The 14,406-nt window shown below is 41.0% G+C and overlaps 1 long non-coding RNA gene across 1 annotated transcript in view; it reads right to left on the reverse strand.

Moving 5' to 3' along the window:
- Positions 1–3,504: 3,504 nt before the first annotated feature.
- Positions 3,505–14,406, reverse strand: part of LOC131128470 (uncharacterized) — a 41,375-nt gene continuing 30,473 nt past the window's right edge. The window contains exon 3 of the long non-coding RNA XR_009129642.1: positions 3,505–4,495. This is a non-coding gene — a long non-coding RNA (uncharacterized LOC131128470). The remainder of the gene's footprint in view (positions 4,496–14,406) is intronic.

Raw genomic sequence — 14,406 nt, forward strand, 5'->3', positions numbered from 1 at the left:
TCCATAGGTATGAATGTGAGTGTTAATGGTTGTTTGTTTATATGTGCCCCGTGATTGGCTGGCGACCAGTCGAGGGTGTACCCCGCGTCTTGCCCGAAGATAGCTGGGGTAGGCTCAAGCATACCGGCGACATTCATGAAGATAAACAGTCTACAAAATGAATGAATGAAATGATAACATCAATGTTGTAAGTGTTGCCCCTCCACAACCTGGAGGGGTTGTATGCCTTGAAAATCCTGTGGTACAGAATAAGGAAGACAATCCACGATGACTTGACGTATTTTCACCCTCAGGATTTATTCTTTCTCTGTCGTTTTTCCAGCTACTCTATACCACCATCGCTGCTAGCACCCTCTAGTGGACTTTGCGGTATTGCACCCAAACGCCAACAATAGAGATTTACATATAAAAAAAATAGTAGGGTGTCTTTTTTTCTTTTACAACTAAATTTTATATGTATGACATGAACTATTACTACTCTTAAATTCTCTAAACATATTTATGCATTTTAAACAGTTTTTTTAAACCAGGTTTCCTTATCTTTTATGTACCTTATATAAGCTCAACTTCACACAAGGCTTACTGTTGCTATGACATTGTTAATGTCACTTTCTTCACTACCCTTTAGTTCAACTAACATTTTTCCTGCTTTGGGAAAAATCTCCACCAAATTTGGATCATTAATTAGTGCCAAATGTCTGGAGGCAGCTACTGCATCTGTTGATGCAACATATTTCATCCACATCAGACAGTTGTCAGGGCCGATGGTCGACAAGCCAGTCAACACTTCTCATTGCTTTTTACAACCAATGACCATTATATGACTTTCACTGATCCATAAAATCACCATCAAGAAGCTTTTAACAGGTTCCAAGGACCTCCGCTTATTTTTGAATAAAATATAAACAAGGGGAAATATCAAACCCATTAATCTTTCATTAAGCATGCTAGATAAAAAAGAATCGCTTAAAGTATCTTTCATTACCATCAGTGCAAGTGCAGAAGCCCCCTGCTAACATCAAAGGCGTCTGAAAGAAACAGAGCGGAGAGCGTCGGTTAGCTGAATTTGGCTAGGAACCAGCTTGCAGTTATCCTTTAATATCCACTGACTTGTGATGACACTGAAGAGGAAATACAACTGATCTATAGAAGAAGCAAACACTCAGTTATCTGGCAGAATTCATTGTGGCCAGGAAAGGTCAGAGGTCAATCTTGGCCTAAAATGAGTTAGACTCCTATTATGCACCACTGTAACATTTTAATGAATTGATTCAAGGGAGAGGTCGATAGGCTCTGAAAGAAGCACAAACGATGCTGTTAATGACACCCTGTTTATTCTCCATTAACTATGTCACTGCAAACTGAAAGCACTAAACAGCCTGCCAGCCATGCCAAGTAGGTTAATGACATGCACTGGATTAAGGTTTTAGCATTGCAATGCACTGGTGCAACACTGTCAAACTAATCTAGCAAAGAAATAACCCTCTTGTGATTCAGTGTATTGTCCTGACCCTCTCCCTGCGCTTAACACCGTCAAGATACAATGATGCATTCATCTCTGTCTCAAGTACATGACTGAAGAAGCCTACAATTGACTTCAAAATCCCAGTATCACATGAGTTAGTCATGGTTCATACACTGAATTAAACATGGCAAAATGAGCTTCCTTTTATCTGCAGCCAAAGTGCTAAATCTGACCACTGCAACCGATATTCGCCCACTTCAAAATCCTCTCTTTGATAGGAGTAGAAGCTTCAAATGTACCCATTTGCCCTCATTTTTGGAAAGACGGATGAATGTTTGCAGCTGTCAAGTCTTTCTTTTTGATACCTGAAAAACTGCCAATGACATGTTTCAGGTTATTCTTTTATGTTATCTTTTACTCTGTTTTTCATTTTGACTTTGAATTATTTCTTTAATGAATGATTCTCGGAGAATAGCTTGTGTGAAAAGTTGTCAGGCGTGACAGCTAAAATGAAATGAAAGGTATACGAAACTCTGGTGACACAAGCAATGTTGTTTGGTCTAAAGACATGGAAAAAACAGGAAGCAGAACTTGAGGTAGCAGAGATGAGGATGCTGAGGTTCTCATTGGGAGTGACCAGGATGGATAGGATCAGGAATGAATACATCAGAGGGACATTACATGTTAGAGGCCTTGGAGATAAAGTCAGAGAGGTCAGACTGAGATGGTGCGGACATGTCCAGAGGAGAGATAGTGAATATATTGGGAGAAGGATGCTGCGTTTAGAGCTGCCAGGTAGGAGGCGTAGACCAAAAAGGAGGTTTATAGATGTAGTGAAGGAGGGCATGAGGGTAGTTGGTGTGAGAGACACAGATACAGAAGACACGGTTGGATGGAGGCGATTTATTTGCTGTGGCGACCCCTGAAAGGAAAAACCGAAAGAGAAAGAAGAAGAAGACTGAGCAACAGCGAGTGCCGTTGACAGGTCTGCCCCACCCAAAGACAGTCACAAGTTGGCAGGAACCAGTCAGCTTCCGCAGGGGTGGATCTGTCAAACGCAATTTTTTCTTAATCCTCTGTTGACCTGGATTAAAGAGGAGGTGTGTTTATATTTTATTCTTAGTCTATTGCTACTCTTTATTAGTCAAGTGAAGTGGATTAGTTTACAATTCTTCGTGTAAAAAGTAACTGATAAGCCTACTGTATTGCTATCTTCTGAGTTGTTATTATATATACTCACCAATATAACAAGGTGTTTACTTACTCACTTTTTTGTCTCTCCTTGGATTTTTTTTCTACAGTATTTTACATATCCAAATGAGATGCAAATTAGACAATGATACCATCTAGCAACTTCTAGGACAATACGTACTTTTTTACTGAATAGTTGGCAACCGTGGCTGGAGCCTATCCCAGCTGACTTCTTGGAAGAGGTGGGGTACACCCTGGACTGGTCGCCAGCCAATCACAGGGCATATATAGACAAACAACCATTCACACTCACATTCATACCTATGGACAATTTGGAGTCGCCAATTAACCTAGCATGTTTTTGGACTGTGGGAGGAAAAACCCACGCAACATGCAAATTCCACACAGAGATGCCCAAACAGAGATTTGAACCGAGGGCTTCTGGCTATACGGACTGTGTGGCCAACATTCTAACCACTTGTGCACCATGTGGCCATTGACAATAACATTCGTGTAATAATTTGTGGGACAATAAACATGTCAAAATGCACCTGTATTGTTTTGGTTATTCAGTTAAATAAAAAATTTCTCCAGGTACTCCGGTTTCCTCCCACATTCCAAAAACATGCTAGGTTAATTGGCCACTCCAAATTGTCCATAGGTATGAATGTGAGGGTGAATGGTTGTTTGTCTATATGTGCCCTGTGATTGGCTGGCGACCAGTCCAGGGTGTACCCCGCCTCTCGCCCAAAGACAGCTGGGATAGGCTCCAGCAACCCCCGCAACCCTCATGAGGGAAAAGCGGTAGCAAATGAATGAGTTAAATTAAAAAGTCTATTTGTCTCTGTCATATACTATACTGTATATTTCCAGTGTACTTTTCTTAAATATAATATACATACATACATATCTATAACATCAATATTTGGATCCATTCACCCACCTCTGAGACTATTTTATTCCACATGTCACTTTGGCATGCTTGATTGGCTGTGAATGCATTTCCATGCGGACCTTTTTTTTTTTTTTTTAAACATCTGTTGTGGAGGCTGATTTGTTTGACAGTTAAAATGTGTTGCGTTATACTCCCAGATGTGACAGATGTGCTTGTTGCTTGTGTGGGTCTCATCTTTACTGGTGTGGGGTGATATTTTTGGAAAAGCATGGATGAAAGCCTGGGATCGTGTGGCTAATGAGATACTGAGGCAGTGGGAATGATGGTTCTAATAACTACCCAGGACTGATCTAAAGGGGGCGATTGGTGAAGATCATGCTGAGTGTCCTAAGTTGGGAGTTCACACCGATGCCAGTCCTGCTGTGCCTGCCTGCCTTTGATGCTCACTCCCCTCTGTTTTATTCCCACATTGTGCTTTTTAGATTCTCTGCTACCAACACGTCGCTGCACCTTTGTTCAAAGCCAGTTCTTTGGACGAGGAGAAGCATTGCCATTGTGATTTAATGTGATGCAAAAAAGCATGTGCCATTTGTGGAAAGAAAACTGAACATATTCTAATGTGTGCTGACTCACTGGCAAAGGGGAGATAGAAAGAGAAATTTAAAAAATCTAGCAAAACTAAACAACTAAGCAGTTGCTAAAAATAGAAAAAGAATGTTTGGGAAGGTAGAATTCTACTGTAGAATGTATTAGATGAGCTATGAATCCTGTGTCTCCGAGGCTTTTCTCAGCAGGAGGGTGTTGCTATGTGTGGGCTCTGTGTTCTGCTGAATCCCAGCTGTGGACCAAGGCTTGTTGACTTTGCAGAGATCACATGGCATCCTCATTGAGGCTGCCTATATGGGGTTCGCCCTCTCCAGGACACTGACTTGACCCTCTGCCTCCTGCAAGAAAAGGTCAGAGCTGGCTAATGTTTGAACTCACTAAGCATATTTAAAAACACAACATTTGACGCTGTAACCCCCCTCCACCCTTTAAAAAAAATTAAATACAAATGTATTATATTATATTATACATTCATTTATTCATTTTCTACTGCTTTTTCCTCACAAGGGTCGCGGGGGTGCTGGAGCCTATCCCAGCTGTCTTCGGGCGAGAGGCGTGGTACACACTGGACTGGTCGCCAGCCAATCACAGGGCACATATAGACAAACTATTCACACTCACATTCATACCTATGGATAATTTGGAGTCGCCAGTTAACCTAGCATGTTTTTGGAAAGTGGGAGGAAACCGGAGTACCCGGAGAAAACCCACGCATGCACGGGGAGAACATGCAAACTCCACACAGAGATGGCAGAGGGCGGATATATTATATTATATTATATAAATGCTGAAAAATAAGCTATAAATATTATACACAATGCAAATAGAAGGGAAAAATATGTTTTTCCAGTGCACAAATCCTTCAAGTACAACACTTCCCAGGTCCCCTTCGCCCCACCTCCACAAACTTTAACTTTTTCCAACTGCAGAAAGGTGCTTATTTCACAAGCTTAAGATCCCCTTAAAGTGCATTTGACTTAAAGGGGAACTGCACTTTTTTTTTTTAGTTTTGCCCATCATACACAATCCTTAAGTGGTAAACACATGTTTATTTTCCTTTTCTGTACATTCTAACGCCAGAAAATCAGATAATACGAGCAGGTTAACAATGCATGTCATTTTCGACTACAAAGCCCTCTAAAAAAAAAACCTCTACCAGTGTTTTATTATTTTATATATAGGCTGTGGTCATGCAAGGGCAAGTACATTGATGATAACATTTATTTTGATGATTTTAAACATTACCAAAACTTCTTTCCTAGGCGCATTGAGTTCACATCACCTAGATCCTGTCTACACACTGTGCTCATACTGAGCATTCACTTTGGTCTTTGGTGCTGTATTACTGCACTTTCCTTGACTTTGTGGGGGGAAACTACACAAGCTCAGGGAAAACCCACTGTCCAAATTCTAAACAGAAATGCATATTTAAACCCACAACCTTCATTCTTTGAGCAAACAGTACTCACCACTGGACCATAGTGCTGCCCGTAATTATATGGTATAATGTGCAACCAAGAAAAAACAAACTTGCCTCATTTTAACTGGATCTTCTTCAATCTCTTCTATTGGTTCATGTATTCTGAAGATATGCTATATCAACATGAAGTCAAGGCGCTAACACTAAACAGCACTGACCTTAGTCCAAGTCTGGGCAACATTGCCTTAGGGCAGACAAGCACACCAAAGTGATGCAAAAGAGCCAACATCAACAAGAGGTGGTGGTGGTTTCTTCACATAGACTTGTGTGGGCCAAAAATTGCCCTTGAGCACAAAGCAAAGACTCCAACCTCTGGTAACCTCACTTGGAAGAAAAATTCTAAACAGGCAAGTTACAAGCTGCCATACTTAGTAATATTCACTCAAAGAAGAACTCAAGAGAAGGAGGATTGTGAATACCTACATTGCAATTTCAGTACAGGGGCACCTCGGCTTTCATTATGAATTTGTTCTAAAAGGTTTATCAATATAAATGATGAATGGAATGGACAAAAGGATGTTAACCATCATTTGGTATTTTCATTAGTTATTTCGCGCTTGAATACAAGTGTTTTTCACCTTCTTTATTGCTGGCAACATTCTTTGGTCCCATGGCGGTTTATTTACACATTGCAGTGAGTACAGTGAGTGACCAACCTGTAAGGCGCATTATTTGAGCACAGAATTCAGTGAAATGAGTGCAGTATTGTACAATAACCAAGGTAGAACTGCCAGAACTTACCAAAAGTTAAATCATACGAAAACAAAAATCAAAAGAAAACTGGGACATTCGAAGACCAGAAATGTAAAATACATTAAAAAGTTCAAATACGGGAAATTATTGAAATGGGTGGGTGACAAAAATGGGCAAAACAATTACTTTTTCCGGGGGAAAACAAAAAGGTTGATAAGTGTGTGACTGACACGTGTTCAAACCCCGATCACACAAACAGATTGTTTTTTAGTGTGAGCAACCAAAAGATTAGTCTTTTAGGTCAGATTAGGTCAGTTGGTGCAAATATTTGTGAGGGAGTATAATATCGCTCTGTATCAGGACCCACTTTTGCCCCCGGGGGTATACGCTTTTCTGTACCTCTGTCTCCTTGTCCTGCCTCTTTGTGATTTATGCCTAGTCTGTAATTACAGTGCCAATGGCAGCAGCCTTCACACTCATGGTGGGTGAGACACCAATGTGCTCTACCACCTGAAAGCAGCTCATCGCCAGCTCATTTTCTAAATGCAGTCGGAATTTTCCCCTGCAGCCTATTCTTCTTGAAAATTGCACAAGAAACCTTTTTTTTTTTGTAAAAACGAGACACTAAACAGAACTATTGTTAATCAAAAACCAAAGTTGACTTAAACAACAATGTCTTCTGAGTATGAACCACAATCATTTCTGATGAATCTTGTTAACATATCAAGTAATGAAACCAAAACACTTTGGTTTTTGTCCACAGTCATAAATGGTGCACCTGGCAATTATTAAAGCATTAAAGCTCCAGAACAAGAATAGTTATGTGTTTTGGGACACAAAGCTCTTTCCTATTGTGAGCCTGCTCCTTTGGCCATGTTTTAAGTCATCACAAGGACGTGCATTTCCCCCACTTAGGTGCTAAAAAAATATTCGAGCATTGCAATGGGAGCCACAACAAAGAGGCTGGAGAGCCAAATGTGGCTCTGGAGCTGCGGGTTGCTGACCCCTGGTCTAGGGAGAGGCGGTCGCTGTATGTGACCGGCCAATCACAGAGCGTGAAGAGTGAATATATATATATAATGAGCATTTTTTTAAAAACATGAATAATGACAAAATGTACTAGTTTCATACTCGTATCTGGCAAAAATGCATTATCCGCTTACTTTAATAACCATGACACGGCAACTATTATCACCTGTTTGTGCCCCGGTTTGTCATGCAGATGATTAGGTGAGAGCATTTAAACTGTAGCCTGCATTGGCCATGTTAACACCGTGTTCCTTGTTTTAGCGTTTGTAAATATTAGTGTGTGCATCAGTGTGCATCTTGTTGGAGAGCGGGGCTGTGCCCCTTGCCTACTTCTCTTTTCTGGTAAGTCGCTGTTAGTGCCTTTCATTACTAAATCATATTGGTCTCTTATCTGAGGTGTATTTTCACTATAGCGGGACCCGCTGCACCTCCTGCTTTGGCTGGGCACCTCACTCCCAGGCAACCGATTGCTGGCCACGGTTGGCGTGAACCCTCCCACAGCTGCTGGTTCTGGTTCTTGTGGTAAATATTAACCGTAAATACTAGTTTGATTTATTATATTTTTAATTATCATGCATGATGTGTTTGGTTTGTTTTTTTCAGCTAACCCATTTATATTTCCATCTTGAGAATGTTTTTAGAAAACCTGTGTCTGCCATGTGCAGGGTCCTCAGCCTACCCTACGTGACATTGTTAGCAACATTGGCTACACGATTCCCCGCAGCTCCCTCATCATGCCACACTTGGAAGCGTCTTGGTGAATCCCTGTTCGGAACTGAACAGGGAAAGAATCTGCCTACATGAGTGTGACAAAATACTGCTGGGCTGATTTGCTCACCATGGCAACCGTGCAGGGAAAGGGGGCTGAAGGGCCAGGGGACCAACTGGGTTTTACGGCATGGGCACAATACAGCGAGGCACAGCTGTCTTAACCTCATTGACACCACTGTTGTTTGCAGGTCAAATGCTTGAATATCAATGAACTGACTCGGTGCCTCTTGCAGTGGTCCTCAAAAGTGTCTGAGTCACATATAAAAAGTTCTCGCTGTCCTATCTGACCCCTCCTGACATGCATTCAGCCTTTTGCGACTTTTAGATCCAACAAGCCAGATTGAACAAAGTTAAACACTTCATCAGCACATGTGTGTTCTTGCTTCCAGTTTGAAGTCAGCTTTAGTTCCTTTCTTGTTCGGCAGTGGGTTGACTATACCAAATTGGGGTCCTTGTAGGCCAGAAGCAATGTCTGATGTTGCCAGGGGTCACAAATTAAAGCTGCAATGTACAAAAAAACAGACAACTTCTACCCTTTTGATTTGAATACCAAATAAATATCATTGTGGTTTATAGATTGAATTGTTTGGTCATAGAACCTTGGTTCCAAGGCTTGACTTTAACCAAAAGCCCTGATTCTAACCAAAACGGGCATTATTAAAAATAAAATTGTGTAAATCCAATCAATGTTATTAAAGTTTCACAAGCAGAAAATAATTAAAAACACATATGAATGAAGCGCTGCACGGCGGATGAGTGGATAGCACATTTCAGTCCCACCCTTGACCATCTCTGTGTAACCATTTAAAGTTATTTTTGGCTGCACGGCGCAGAGTGGTCAATGCGTAGGCCATACAGCTAGGAGACCTGAGTTCAATTCCACTCTCAGCAATCTGTGTGGAGTTTGCATGTTCTCCCCATGCATACGTGGGTTTTCTCCTTCAGGTCATCCAACTCAAGTATTTAAAACTTCCTGGTATCTTGGCCATTTTGTTCAGTGAACTTGCAAAATTTCTCTCAAGCAGTTGTTTTAGGGGATTACGTGTATTTTTGACATTTGCAGCATTTTTCTTTTACATGATGGCCTAGTGGCTAGCATCTTAGCATAGTTCGATTCTTCATTGGCACAGCTCTGTGTGGAATTTGAATGATCTGCCCAAGTGTGTGTCTTCCTTCCTCATTGCAAAAATATGCTCAAAATACTCAAAAACGTCCACAGGTGTGTATGTGATTGTGAGTGATTGTTTAGATGTGTCCCGCAATTGGCTGGCGACCAGTCCAGGGTGTAGATTTAGGTCAGCGTGGACGGGCTCCAGTATGCCTCCGGCCCTGGTGCGGACAAGCTGTGTGGAAAAATTGATAAATGGATGTGGTTGTAGCTATTTTACTATGCACCATTTCACCCTTTCATTGTTTGTATGTTTTTTTTATTTTGATTCTAGCTGTATTTCTTTAGTTTTCCACAATGGTCTGTTTTAATTTATTTCACCCACGGCACGACCACTTTGCTGTGATTGTCCCGAGGACTTCTGAACTACTGCCGAGCACCACTAAATAATTCTGTTGGTATAAGAGTTGCTAATAAATTAATAAGCTCGCTTGAAAAGTAGTTAGGAGTGACTGATAGCTCATAATCGACTGGTTGGAGACCCCGACCTACCGTGTATGAACAATCTTGGCACAACATCGTTGGTGGAAATGTGGTTATTACACATTTTTTTGAAGGACTACCTATGTACCTATGCCCCCGCACCTTTAGATTTTTCAGTATGCGGTTGTCGGTGGAAATATTTTGACATCACTGTTGTGTTATTGCGTTATTCATGTGATGTTTGAATACTAGAAAAAAGAACAACAAAGTCTGTTTCGTCAAAATTATTTATCTGAATCACAGGATAAGAGTTAAATTGTAAATGGGGGTGGTAAATGAAAAAAAATGTACATAACATCTGCCAAAAACAATAAAAACGTTGTGGTACGAATTCTCAAGACAGAAGATGGTCATGAAATGAGCTTTCAGGTGAAAAAACAATCCAATCCTAAACCACATAATAGATTAATGAATCTCGCTGTCTGGGAATACGTTGCCTCCACCCATCAGTGGTTTCGTCGCTTGATCAAATGCTAATGTACTTCGTGTTTGTCAGAACATTTTGCTGTCTTTGTCTGCTTTCTGTTCTTCCTTGCTTTCTTTGAAGAGCACAATAAGAGAAACATGGCATTGTTTCCATTTCATTTTTTTCATTCACGCTCATTTAAAAGTGCCGCACACTCAAAAGACTATATAGTGAGCAATCATTTGTAAACAACTTGTGGATGCATAGTATGCCTTCTTATGTAGAACACACTAAAACAGAGTCAGCCTCAACTATGTAGTGGTGTTTTTGTCAATTAAAAGACAAGGAAAACATTCAATCATTTTCTACCGCTTATCCTCACGAGGGTGCTGGAGCCTATCCCAGCTGTCTTTGGGCGAGAGGCCGGGGACACCCTGGACTGGTTGCCAGCCAATCACAGGGCACATATAGACAAACAACCATTCACACTCACATTCATACCTATGGACAATTTGGAGTCGCCAATTAACCTAGCATGTTTTTGGAATGTGGGAGGAAACCGGAGTACTTGGAGAAAACCCATGCATGCATGGGGAGAACCAAAGAAAACATTTCACTTGGAATAATAAACATTTTAAAGCCTTTAAATCATTGGACAAATTGGGATGTCGTACTACCTTCATAGATTGATTCTTTAAGCACTCTACTATGTGCCTCAATGGCTAGATACTACATGGGTCCTTTTACTGCAACCATCGATTATCAGGACCAGACAATTTGACCATATGTTATGTTATGTTATGTTTCCGCTCCCAAGTAGAACACAAACTGGTGAAATAAAGGTTGCTAAGGGGGAAACTAAACTAAACTGCATGTAAAACAAAACTGGGTCTTGGGTTTGAAAAGGTAGCAGGGGAATATTAATTCTTCCTGCCGCCCAATAAGTCTATCAAAATGATAGAACAAACAAAAAAACCCAGTCAAAGAAAAGAGTGGAAATCAGTGGACCAGGGGAAAGTCAAAACACAAAATCCCACACAGCACAGTTTATTCTCACTAAATACTATGAGAGTCAACTGAGGGTATTGACTCTCACACACTCAAAAAAAAAAAAAAAAAAACTGGCAGGAAATGCTCTTTATATACCCACCCAGCCCTGCTGATTACTCAGACCTTCAGCTGGGAGTGGACACCACAGGTGCTTCCACTTGCTCCTAACGAACAAGATGATTCTTGTGGGAAAAAGAAAAAACAAAACTCATAACATCTGCCACTGGTGTCTACAAGGCCAATATCCTTTAGCCATGCACTTGTATGAATACTCAAAGGATCACATGCCGTGGTATCAGATACACTTCCAAATCCAGCAGTAAAGTCAGTCTGCGCCTCAACAGCTCCTCAGTGCTTATTCCAAATTACTTCCAGTCCTGTGGCTGTTGTAAGCAAGCTCGGAACAATCTTGGAATGTTGTATGCAAAGACATGTAATGTCTGCCTGACAATTCATATTTACGTTTTATGTTTTTATGAAAAAAACTGGAATGAAAGAAAATGCACAGACGTCTCAAAGCCTGAAATATGAGCAGGAAATCCATTAGCCGCCTGACAAACAACATAAGTGCTGCAACATGGCTTTTCAAACGCTACTACCAAGTAAGTGGATTCTGAGAGATACAGTAGCTGATTAGAGAGCTGTGTCCTGCAAGTGGTACATTCTTTCCATGGTCAAAACCGGTCGGTTATTTTTTTGTATTATATGTTGCATGTTGGGCTGCACAGACGTTGAATGGTTAGCACGCAGGCCACACAGTTAGATGACACGAGTTCAATTCCACCCTCGGCCATCTCCGTGTGGAGTTTGCATGTTCTCCCCGTGCGTTTTCTCCGGTTTCATCCCACATTCCAAAAACACGCTAGGTTAATTGGTGACTCCAAATTGAATCTGAGTGCGAATGATTGTTTGTCTATATGTGCCTTGTGATTGGCTAAAGACAGCTGGGATAGGCTCCAGCACCCCCGCGACCCTCGTGAGGATAAGCGGTAGAAAATGAGTGAATGAATGAATGACAAATAAAAGGGATAATTTGGCAGCGAGATCCCCTCTGACAACTGCTTTTTTTTGCTGTGAGTTACTGTACTTCATCAATTGTTTCTCACTTTTATCAAAATGTGGACACTTTCAAACAGAGACCTGCGGCATAACTGTGTTTGTTAGCAAAGAACTACAGTCAACCGCTGAAGGCATCACAGACAGGAACTGACATCCGATTCCTGTTCCCATGTATTAGCTATTAGCTATGAGCTATTATGTATATACGATGTTCCACTGTGCTTTAACTATCTAAATTGTATGAGTTGATACTGTGCCCGTGGGTTCCCGTGAGTGGAACCTGACAGCTGAAATCTCTCCTAGCGTTTTGTATCCTTCCCCTAGACCATGATGTTAACAATCTTTACTTTCAGGTCATTTAACAGTTGTTTTGAGCAACATTACCAGGGGTGCCCAAACTTTTTCATACCACTGTATATTGTTAATGTAATACAGTGGATCATGGAAATGGGAACGTCAACGCCAAGCTTGCAGGAGCGTTTGGAAGGGGAATGAGCATTGTGTCCAAAAAAAAAATTATGGGACACGGATGGGGGGTAATATTAAATAAACTTTGCTTCTTCCTACTCTTTTTCGACATGTGGACCTGTGAACAGAATTATGTGATGCATTCCTTTGTAACTTGAAAATAATAAAAGGAAACCATTATCATTACATGTAATGATCAGCTTGCTTTATCACTGTCCATTGCCTGGCTTGAATGTCAAATGTCTGCATCCTATTTATTCTGGCGACATGTTGTCTCCAAGTTTATATGACAAGTCTATTGTGTCATTTCCTTTCATGTGATCTCCCTCTGTGGCGTCACTCTTTGTTTAGTTTGCTGAACGTGTGTTTGAACTACAGGCACTTTCTCTCAGCAGCAGGATCCGCCATCATTCTCTCCTCCTGTGCATCCTCCCCAAGTTTCTATCATTGTCTGTTTACTCACATGATCAAAACTATATCACATTTTGTACACATGTAGACATGTCTTTTGTGCTTACTTTGCCACCATCAATTCTGTCACTGCCTGGCTGTCACGTGCACAGCATACACACTTTTTCATGCAATTACACACATCATTTGTGTTTATTGTACAATAAATAAGACAAAAGGCAAAATTTTGGTCAAAAACCAAATCATAGGCATTCAAAAATCAAGGTTTGAATGTGAAAGCCAAGAAAAATAATACTAAAGTAATTCCGGGTTTATGGTGGTTAATTGGTTCTGGACCTGACCATGATAAGTTAATTTCCACCGTGTAGGATTCCTTCTTTAGACATGGAATATTTTCATAGTTATTGCATAGAAAACCTGTTTACAACCTTCTAAATACTGATTTTAACATATATGTAAAGTCCTCTAGACTATAATCACCTTTACATATGTATTACCCAATATTTTTGTTTGTTTCATTCGGCCTTTTCCTGATTATGGAGTTGCCACAGCAGAACTTTTTGATCCGCATGCAAATATACTGTAGTACATAGACTTGTGGGGGCATGCTGGAGCCTATCCCAGCTGACTTTGGGCGAGAGACAGGATACACCCTGGACTGGTCGCTAGTAGACAAATAAACATTCACATTCACATTCATACCTATGGACAATTTAGAGTTGCCAATGAACCTGACTGTAATAGAAAAAAGCGTCAAAGGGGCAGTATTTGTAAAATGTATGTAATTTCTTAGCACATCTTTACCCGCATTGGATTGAATTGTGAGTCCTATGAATTAAAATGGGCTGAATGTTGATGCCCCCACCCCCCCCAACAAAAAAAATGGACACCCCAGTGTGCTGCACATCACTGGTTACGGATGAAAATGGATGTTCTGCTTACACTAGAAGAGACAGTCATCTTATGGGCTACAAAAGGGCATCTTCAGGCTAGTAGCAGGAGTTGCCGCCTGACTGATGTTTTATTCAGCCTGACTAACTGTTCCTCGGAGGAAGTGCGTCGCTGCCCTGCTTGTATGCAGGGGGAGGGTATGTTTGCGCAGGTCTTCATCAGTTAACACTAATCTGCCTGATCTCCACCTCAAAGTCACTCGCTTTTCCACATGTAAATAAACATATTCAGTCGTCTTTCAAACCAAAGCCACTATCAAACACTTGTTTGATCAGCAGAG

Source organism: Doryrhamphus excisus, chromosome 4 (assembly GCF_030265055.1).
Source record: "Doryrhamphus excisus isolate RoL2022-K1 chromosome 4, RoL_Dexc_1.0, whole genome shotgun sequence".
Classification (NCBI taxonomy): Eukaryota; Metazoa; Chordata; class Actinopteri; order Syngnathiformes; family Syngnathidae; genus Doryrhamphus; species Doryrhamphus excisus.